Source organism: Macrosteles quadrilineatus, unplaced genomic scaffold, assembly GCF_028750875.1.
Source record: "Macrosteles quadrilineatus isolate MER2022 unplaced genomic scaffold, UCM_ALF_1.0 Scaffold_2__2_contigs__length_208266976, whole genome shotgun sequence".
In the NCBI taxonomy this organism is placed as follows: domain Eukaryota; kingdom Metazoa; phylum Arthropoda; class Insecta; order Hemiptera; family Cicadellidae; genus Macrosteles; species Macrosteles quadrilineatus.
Window position 1 is genome coordinate 158,319,581 of NW_026542595.1, and position 8,984 is coordinate 158,328,564.

Consider the following 8,984-nt stretch of genomic DNA (forward strand, 5'->3'; position numbering starts at 1 on the left):
TTGAGGGTCAAAAGTGAGAAAAACAAAATTTTACCCCATAAAACCCCCCGTAAAGCCCCGTTCCCATGGTCCGATCATGCTGGTTCGCGAACTCATTCAAGTTTATCCCGCTTTACACCTTTAAACCAAATTTCATCAAAATCGGACAAAAATTACTCAAGTTATCGCGTTCACGGACGTATATATATATATATATATATAAATCTATATATATATATATATACATATATAAAAATTTGAACGAATGGTGTTTTTGGCCTCTGGGGACATCAAAATGAAAAAGTAAATCGGTCCCGGGTCTAGGTCTTACCGTGCCACCTACGGTAATAGCTACTTCCCTATAGGGAAATTCGCTAAAATGTACACAAAACTTATTTGATGGATGATATGGGCCATATTATCTTTTTAACAAGTTAGAAGGTGTTAAATATGAAATTAATTCACATGTGCCCTTTATTAATGGGGGTTTCATCACCCAAAACTTTTGGATTTATTCAAAGTAACCTCTTTTGTGGTAAAAAAAATATCAGGAATCATTCTTACAATGAAACTGGTTTATTAAAGGATATGCTTTTCAAAAAGTTTGTTTGTTCAGACAATATAAGTATGGTGGAACACCACTAATAGCTTTGCTTAACGTTATGTATCCTTACTAGTGATACGATTGAATTAGTATTTTCTCTTTTACAAGTGAAACATTCCAACTTACACACATAAAAGCTTAAAAAATGCACAATATTCATAATGTATCTACTATAATTATCTAACAAATAGTTATTACAAAATAGAAATACTATGAAAATGCAAGAACAAAATAAATAAGTAAATCAAATAAATAAATAAATAAATACATGATTAAAAAATAAACCAATCAATAAATGCTACGAAAAAGTAAACTAAGTTACGATCGTCTAATAAATAAATAACAGGAACTTTCATCAATGAAATGATATTTTTCTCACCAAAGCTATTCAAACTGATCTACAACACTTATGGATAGGTGGGTTTTATTTAAAGTCAAGTCAACATACATATATAGTATATATACATATATACTTATTGTTAACTACAATACGTCTATTTTTATTTGTTATTTCATGTTTTCCAGTCAATAAATATTCCTTGGTCAGCTCCCTAACAGTTCCGGTATTTTAACACGAATGCGAAAGATCTAAAATGCATTAGCCCTCTCTGCACATACATATCTCGGGCAATAAAACTCTGAAACACCAAAAATGTCTTAACTATTTCTTTACTCACCCAAAAATACAATACCAGGAGAATTCAGTAGGCTATTTTTGAAGGAGAAAATTGTTTAGTTGCAGTAAAATACGACGAAATAGCGTTGTGGGTAATAATTCAAACGTGAAAATGTTTTTTTGAAGAAAATATTTTAAGTAATTTTACAGTCGGTAACAAACTCTAACGTGTTTGATAGTAATAGTTGTTTTTACAAAGAAACTGATTCCATGAAATACAAATGTTTGGCCAGGAACTGTGTTGATTATTTGATTACTGGTTTTCATTGCATCTAAATTGAACCTTTTGTAGTTCGAAATTCGAAACGAGGTTGTTTGTATCATTTGAATCTTTAATCACTAGATTTATCTTTAATCTCAAATCTTTAATTTTTAAACGGATTTCTGTGCTGGTAGATTATCATGATAGAGATAACTTTTGATTAGTAAAACAAATTACACTTCTTTTCACAAATGAATAATTTTGAAGGTTCGTCTTCCGGATTTATGACAATAGTACATCTTGGAAAACTCAATATTTGGGTTTAAAATGTTTACGTTTTATAAAATGAAATTATATTACGTGAATGATTAAGATAGTCGGAAAACAAGTATCGAAGATTCAAACTCGATTTAGTATAAGAAATTTGAAATATGTGTAAAACAGAAGATAAGTTTGAATAATCTACTTAATTTAAAGAACTGTACCAGAACATATGAAATATTCTTTAATTTTATATAGCACAAAGAATCGAGATAAAATACTTACCCGTGGTATACAACAGTTTATCAAGACCTATGTATGTAATTGGATTTATTGATCAATTAAATTGTACCTTAAAAACCAATCACGGCTCTACTATATCACGCCTAAAGAACTGGTAGTGGTCATATATGTCACACAACACAATCAGACAATTCTTCAAATGTTTGAACTATATTAAAAACTACTTTTATTACTGATTTGGATTCAGCAATTCCAAAGCAAAATAAATAATGCAAATAAAAACCACAGAAAGTTTCCCCTGAGGATAGCGGAAGTTTCTCCAAGACTTCCTCTAAGAGGTTTATGTTTGGCCATTAACCACAGGCTAATTATCTCACAGTTCTTCTCCTCGTTAACAAACTCGTTGATCTTTTGACGTGGAGGGATTCAACTGCAGAACAAACATTTATCTTTATGAAGCAGGAAATGTGTAGACCAGAAAATTGCTTGATTAACTACATCGATCTCGTAATAATTTATTTAAGGTTCCCCTACATATTCTCATCAAAGTTGTTGTAATATCTAACTTACATATTCACATTGCCTGCCTAATTTGTTATAACATATGGTTTATGTTATATTTCTATATTGTTATGAGTTTGTATATAGTTGACCAGTTTACATTCAGTTGTTACATTTTGTATTCTATCTTATTCCCAATTAAATTAGTTTCATGTTAACTAACTGTCTAAATTATTTTATATAATCAGAGTAATTACCGCTGCAGCTCAACTCTGCTATTTCTACAACATCAGGTTATGGACCTCCTGTTTGCTGAATTTTAATTTCTCTGATTATTTTGTCCAAGTTCACCAACTTTGAAAATGTATCATCCAGTCAATAGAGAAATTGAAAGGCCGTGAAAACTATGATACATGGAAAGTTGCCGTTCAAGCATATTTGGAAGATTGTGAGCTCTGGGACTGTATTTTGGGAACTGAAAAAGATAGAAAGAAGGTGACAAAATGTAAATCCAAAATCATATTGCTAGTTGATTCAGTTAACTATGTCCATGTTCAATCAGCAGAAACAGCCAAGGAAGCCTGGGAAAATTTAGAAAAGGCATTTTCTGACAAGGGTTTGACCCGAAGAGTTGGTTTGCTGCGATTGTTAACAACAACAAGGCTAGAAAATTGTAAGTCCATAGAAGATTATGTCAATCAAATTGTATCAACAGCCCACAAGCTAACCAACATTGGTCTGAAAGTGGATGATGAGTGGGTAGGAACAATTTTACTTGCTGGACTACCTGATCAATTCCTACCAATAATCATGGGTATTGAAAGTTCTGGTGTCAAGATAGCGGCTGATTCAATAAAAACTAAACTACTTCAAGATGTATCCGTGGAAAATGAATCTTCCAAATGCATTGCGATGTACGGTTATGGTCGAAGAGAAAATTCAAAACCAATTTTTCAGAACAGCCACAGACACAACACTTCAAGCCAAAAGAAACCCACCGAAGACAAGAAACGTCAAGATAGCAAATGTTACAAGGGACCTCGATGTTTCCAATGCAACGGTTATGGTCACGTATCAAGGAACTGTGACAAATCTAGGAACATCAGCATCAGAAATGAAAGGGACAGTTGTAACAGTTCACACACTGCTCACAGAGACAGTTCACTCTTTGCTGCCTTCTCAATGCAAACAGATGTAAGTAATGATTGGTATCTAGATTCAGGAGCTAGTGCTCATTTATGTGTTGACAATGTGATACTTGAAAATAAAAGGAAATCTCCACAATTGAGTATTACCACCGCTAATAATTCCACTATGGTAACTGACACAATTGGAGATACAAACCTTTCTGTACATATTTCAGGTACTTCATCAGATGTTAAAGTTCAAAATGTATATTATGTTCCTCATTTGAATGTAAATTTACTTTCTGTCAGTCAAATTGTGAGCAAAGGGAACACTGTGATTTTTGACAACGAAGGAGCTCAGATTTTCAATAGTGACAGTGAAGTAATTGCCACAGCTTCTAAGGTCAACAACTTGTTTAAATTAAATGTTCAACCCTCTTCAGGTACAGCCATGACTGCAAAATGCAATGATCAAATTCTCTGGCATAAACGTATGGCTCACCTGAACTATGATGATCTGACAAAATTTTCGAATGGCTTGGTGCATGGAATCAATCTTTCTGATAAAATGCCTGATATTCCTTGTGAATCATGTGTACTTGGCAAAAGCCACCGACTACCTTTCCAACCAAGTAGCAGTAAAAGTAGTGAACTGCTTGAATTGGTACACTCTGACTTGGTTGGACCAATGAAAGTAAATTCTCTTGCTGGTTCTAAGTATATTCTTACTTTCCTAGATGATTTTAGCCATAAAGCATTTGTTTATTTCTTGAAGACAAAGGATCAAGTTTTAGAAACCTTCAAATCTTTCAAACATCTGGTAGAAAATCAAACTGGGAAGAAAATCAAAACTCTGAGGACAGATGGAGATGGACAGATGGAGTATTGTAGCAAGAAGATTTCTGAGTTCTATGAGAAAACAGGTATTGTGCGTCAGACTAGCTGCAGTTATACGCCACAACAAAATGGTAAAGCTGAGCGATTGAACCGCACACTAATGGATCGTGCCCGATGTTTATTGCTCGACTCCGAGCTGCCTAAATGTTTTTGGGCTGAAGCAGTTAATACTGTAACTTACCTGTTAAATCGCTCACCGAGTAGAACAATTTCTTCGACTCCTGAAGAATTATGGTCAGGCCAAAAACCAACCCTATCTCACGTGAAGACATTTGGTTGCAAAGCTTATGCACATATCCAGCACCAAATCGTAAGAAACTGGATGCAAGATCGACACCGTGTATTTTAGTAGGATATTGCTCTACAACAAAAGGCTACCGTCTCCACAATCCGAGAACAAAATCTGTACTAATTTCAAGAGACGTTACATTTTATGAATGTGAAAAAGGTAGTATTTTGCTGGAAAATGGCCGGGAACAAGAGGATTACAAGTTTTACATTCCTCCAGAAGATTTAGATTTTCCTGCAGTAGTACCCGAAGAATCTGAATATGACTCAGCAAATTCTGACTTTGAAGTCAATGAAAGTTCTGAACTTCAAGAAAATCCGCTGCCAGTATCCAGGGATCGACCTCAGAGAGTCCGTCAACCTCCCAAATCTCTTGGGGATTATGTAACTTTTTATGCTGCAAGTGATGATGATTGTGCTAAACCTCAACTCAACTGTTACAGCTCTATACGCCATTTAATGGCATTAGCTGCTGAAAAGGACCTAGAAATAGACCGAATGGATGTTGTCTCTGCATTTCCTCCAGAAGAACCCACAGAAGAAATATGCATGAATCAACCTAAACATGAAAAAGCCTCTCATAAGTGGAAGCAGAAACTACACTCATGTTTGGTTAGAGTAGGACTGGCTCAGTCAATCTTTGATTCCAGTGTTTATCACATGGTGAAAAATGGGAGGATGTTAATCGTTACAGCCTGGTTGGACAATTTAGTAATTTTTCACAATGATAAACATTTCAAAGAAATCCTTAAGACACGACTAATAAAAGAATTCAAAATGAAAGATGTGGGGACAGCAAAATTTATTCTGGGATTAAGAATAACCAGGGATAGTAAAAACAAGAAGATTGTCTTAATCAACAAGTGAAAATTTTCTGACGATGACACAAGACAAAGACAAGCTAATGAAATGTATCAAGGACCAAGGAATATGCAAGTTGGGAGGATGTTGTAATGTCTAACTTACATATTCACATTGCCTGCCTAATTTGTTATAACATATGGTTTATGTTATATTTCTATATTGTTATGAGTTTGTTTATAGTTGACCTGTTTACATTCAGTTGTTATATTTTGTATTCTATCTTATTCCCAATTAAATTAGTTTCATGTTAACTAACTGTCTTAATTATTTTATATAATCAGAGTAATTACCACTGCAGCTCAACTAACAGAAAGAGTGTGAAAATATCTACTAATAATTAGGTATAACAAAATAATAAATAATACGTGTGTTCTCTTGTATTTTCAGCTGAAGTAACTATAGATATGTCACGATATAACAAGTTCGTGTATAAATCTTTAATGACATCAAAAACATGGTTGGAGACTATATAAACTAGACAATGACAGAAAAAATCACAAAACAGGAAAAATCTCATACCAATAAACCATAAAATAATCTCAGTACATGAAAATTTGAGATGGTTAAATCATTTCTTAGTTTCCAAATTGTTCACTCGGATAAAAAGCCCAAAACATCACGAGCTATTTCCCGCTTGGTTGGAGTTCTAAATGTAACAGTTTTTAATATATGTGGAAGGAGCATACGATTTACATTGTAGTGACACTGGTATTAAGAAAATATTTCTGTTTTGAGTTTGTTTAAATAGGAAATATCACAGCCACGATTAATTTATGTATCAGAGCAAATGTTATTGATCCATACAATTTACTATTGTTAAGTTAACCAAATTGTGTTGGCTACTAAAAAAATGTATTTTTTAGATTTGTCAATTTTAGGTCAAAGTTTAAAATTCCACCGATAAGTGAATATCAAATATATTCGCACTTATTTATTCATAAACTATAGCTTTTAACCTTATCTATTACGTTTAGCTGAGTAGATAAATTCAGAACACATCTTTTAGTACACATAGACAACCAAAAAGCCAATGCCTTATAGCTCTAAAAGTAGTAATTAAGGATGCTGTTTTAGTTAAATTTTATTAAAAATATGTGATGAGCGGGTGTCGAAATATCCAACCTAATTTAGAAAGCCTCAACTTTTATCTATAACCTTTAACACTTTTCTTTACATGTTTGAATCAGAAGTATCATGCAATAGTTTAAATCATACAATATATTCAATTATTATGATCTAAAAACCCTAATAATTGAATAACTTCAAAAATCTAAAGACAGCAATAGCAAATATGTAACAGAAATATGATTATGTGTTGGTGCGATGTTAAACTATAATCAATCGTTGTATGTACACGATATTAAAAAAACGTTTTGCGGCTAAGTGTGTTGCGCATACAGGTGAATAAAAAGTCAAGACCCCCCCCCCCCTCTAATATTTTTCCAAGTAAATATACAGAGATATCCTTTTGGTGGTCGAGCAATCTTAGCAGGAAGTTTCATTTTATCATTTTAAAATTTTTGAGTGTCCCCCAAAAAGGGGGGATTTGGGGGGCAACTCAAATATTTTTAATGTAAACCCCCTTCAAGTGACACCTCATTTTGAATTGTTTACAAAAACTTAAAGAATGGTGAAAACTAGAGGTCGCTATCTCTTCTCTATCCAAAATGGTAGCCCGTCAAATGTTGTGGAAAATCAATGGTAAAATTGTTAATATTGGCTGTCATTTTGGATAGAGAAGAGATAGCGAGCTCTGGTTTTCACCATTCTTTAAGTTTTTTTAAACACTTCAAAATGAGGTGTCACTTGATAGGGGTTTCTATTGAAACATTTTTCGTTGTCCCCCGAATCCCCCCTTTTGGGGGACACTCAAACATTTTAAATGTAAACCCCCTTCAAGTGACAACTCATTTTAAAGTGTTTAAAAAAACTTAAAGAATGGTGAAAACCAGAGCTCGCTATCTCTTCTCTATCCAAAATGGCAGCCAATATTAACAATTTTACCGTTGATTTTCCACAACATTTGACGGGCAACCATTTTGAATAGAGAAGAGATAGCGACCTCTAGTTTTCACCGTTCTTTAAGTTTTTGTAAACACTTCAAAATGAAATGTCACTTGAAGGGGGTTTACATTAAAAATATTTGAGTTGCCCCCCAAATCCCCCCTTTTGGGGGGACACTCAAAAATTTCAAAATGATAAAATGAAACTTCCTGCTAAGATTGCTCGACCACCAAAAGGATATCTCTGTATATTTACTTGGAAAAATATTAGACGGGGGGGGGGGTGTTTGACTTTTATTCACCCTGTATAAACCCAGGCATATTATCCTATTCATCCCTTGACAGTTTGGCCTCTACCCTCATGCAAGGCCTGTAAATCATTTACTACCCAGCAACCTATGGGACGGCAGATATTTACTGACATCAATATTTAGGACTCCAGGAAATGCAGAGGCCAGCGTATTTCAACGTTGAAAATCATTGGTTGGCGAGTAGGACTGCTCTGAAACAAAACTCTAAAGAGTACTAACCTATTTGTAATTTTAATTCTTAATAGCTTCTCTTCTAGATGCGAATTTACTTTGATATAATATTTTGTATTTTTAATCAACATTGACTTTCCTCTAAAAAAATAACAGCCATAGTTTTATAAAATAATATTAATGCCAAGCGGATATAAAGATTTACTGAAAAAGGTGTTTATTTTTATAAGTAGTTAGTGATAATTTTGCTATCTTTTCAGAGAGTTGAATCAATCGGAATTTTAAGATCAAGTGGATGTAGAAAATTTCAAACTCAATTTTCCGTGTGCAACTCCTGTAAATAATTAAATTTTCAGATTTTGCAGATATACGTAAGCACATTTGGTATATAATTGAAAACAAGTTTTACTCATTTTATGAATGTTCATCCAATTTCTGTATTTCACACCTATGTCAAATCGAAGATAATGTTTTGTGATTTAACGTAAGGTAGTTTTCGGCTAATGATATTATTTTTAAGGTAAAGACTATTATTATGGTATTATCTTTATCGTGTTATGTATTATTGTTCTTATGCTGTGACTACATGATATTATGTTTACTCTCCTAGGGTTTCTAAAACACTAAGCTAAGGAAAGCCCATCAAGTAAATGGTTTTCATTGGATAGAACTAGCTCTGTACTAGAGAGCACTCTCAACGATAACACATTTGGTGATTCCTTTATTAACATTTTATTTTCTAAAATAATCCAACGATATGCACAACTTGCTGTGAGACATTATTGTACATATTTTATGAAACAAAAATGTATTTTATAAATTTAGGATTGTACAAGTCAAAACTTGCAAGTCCCAAG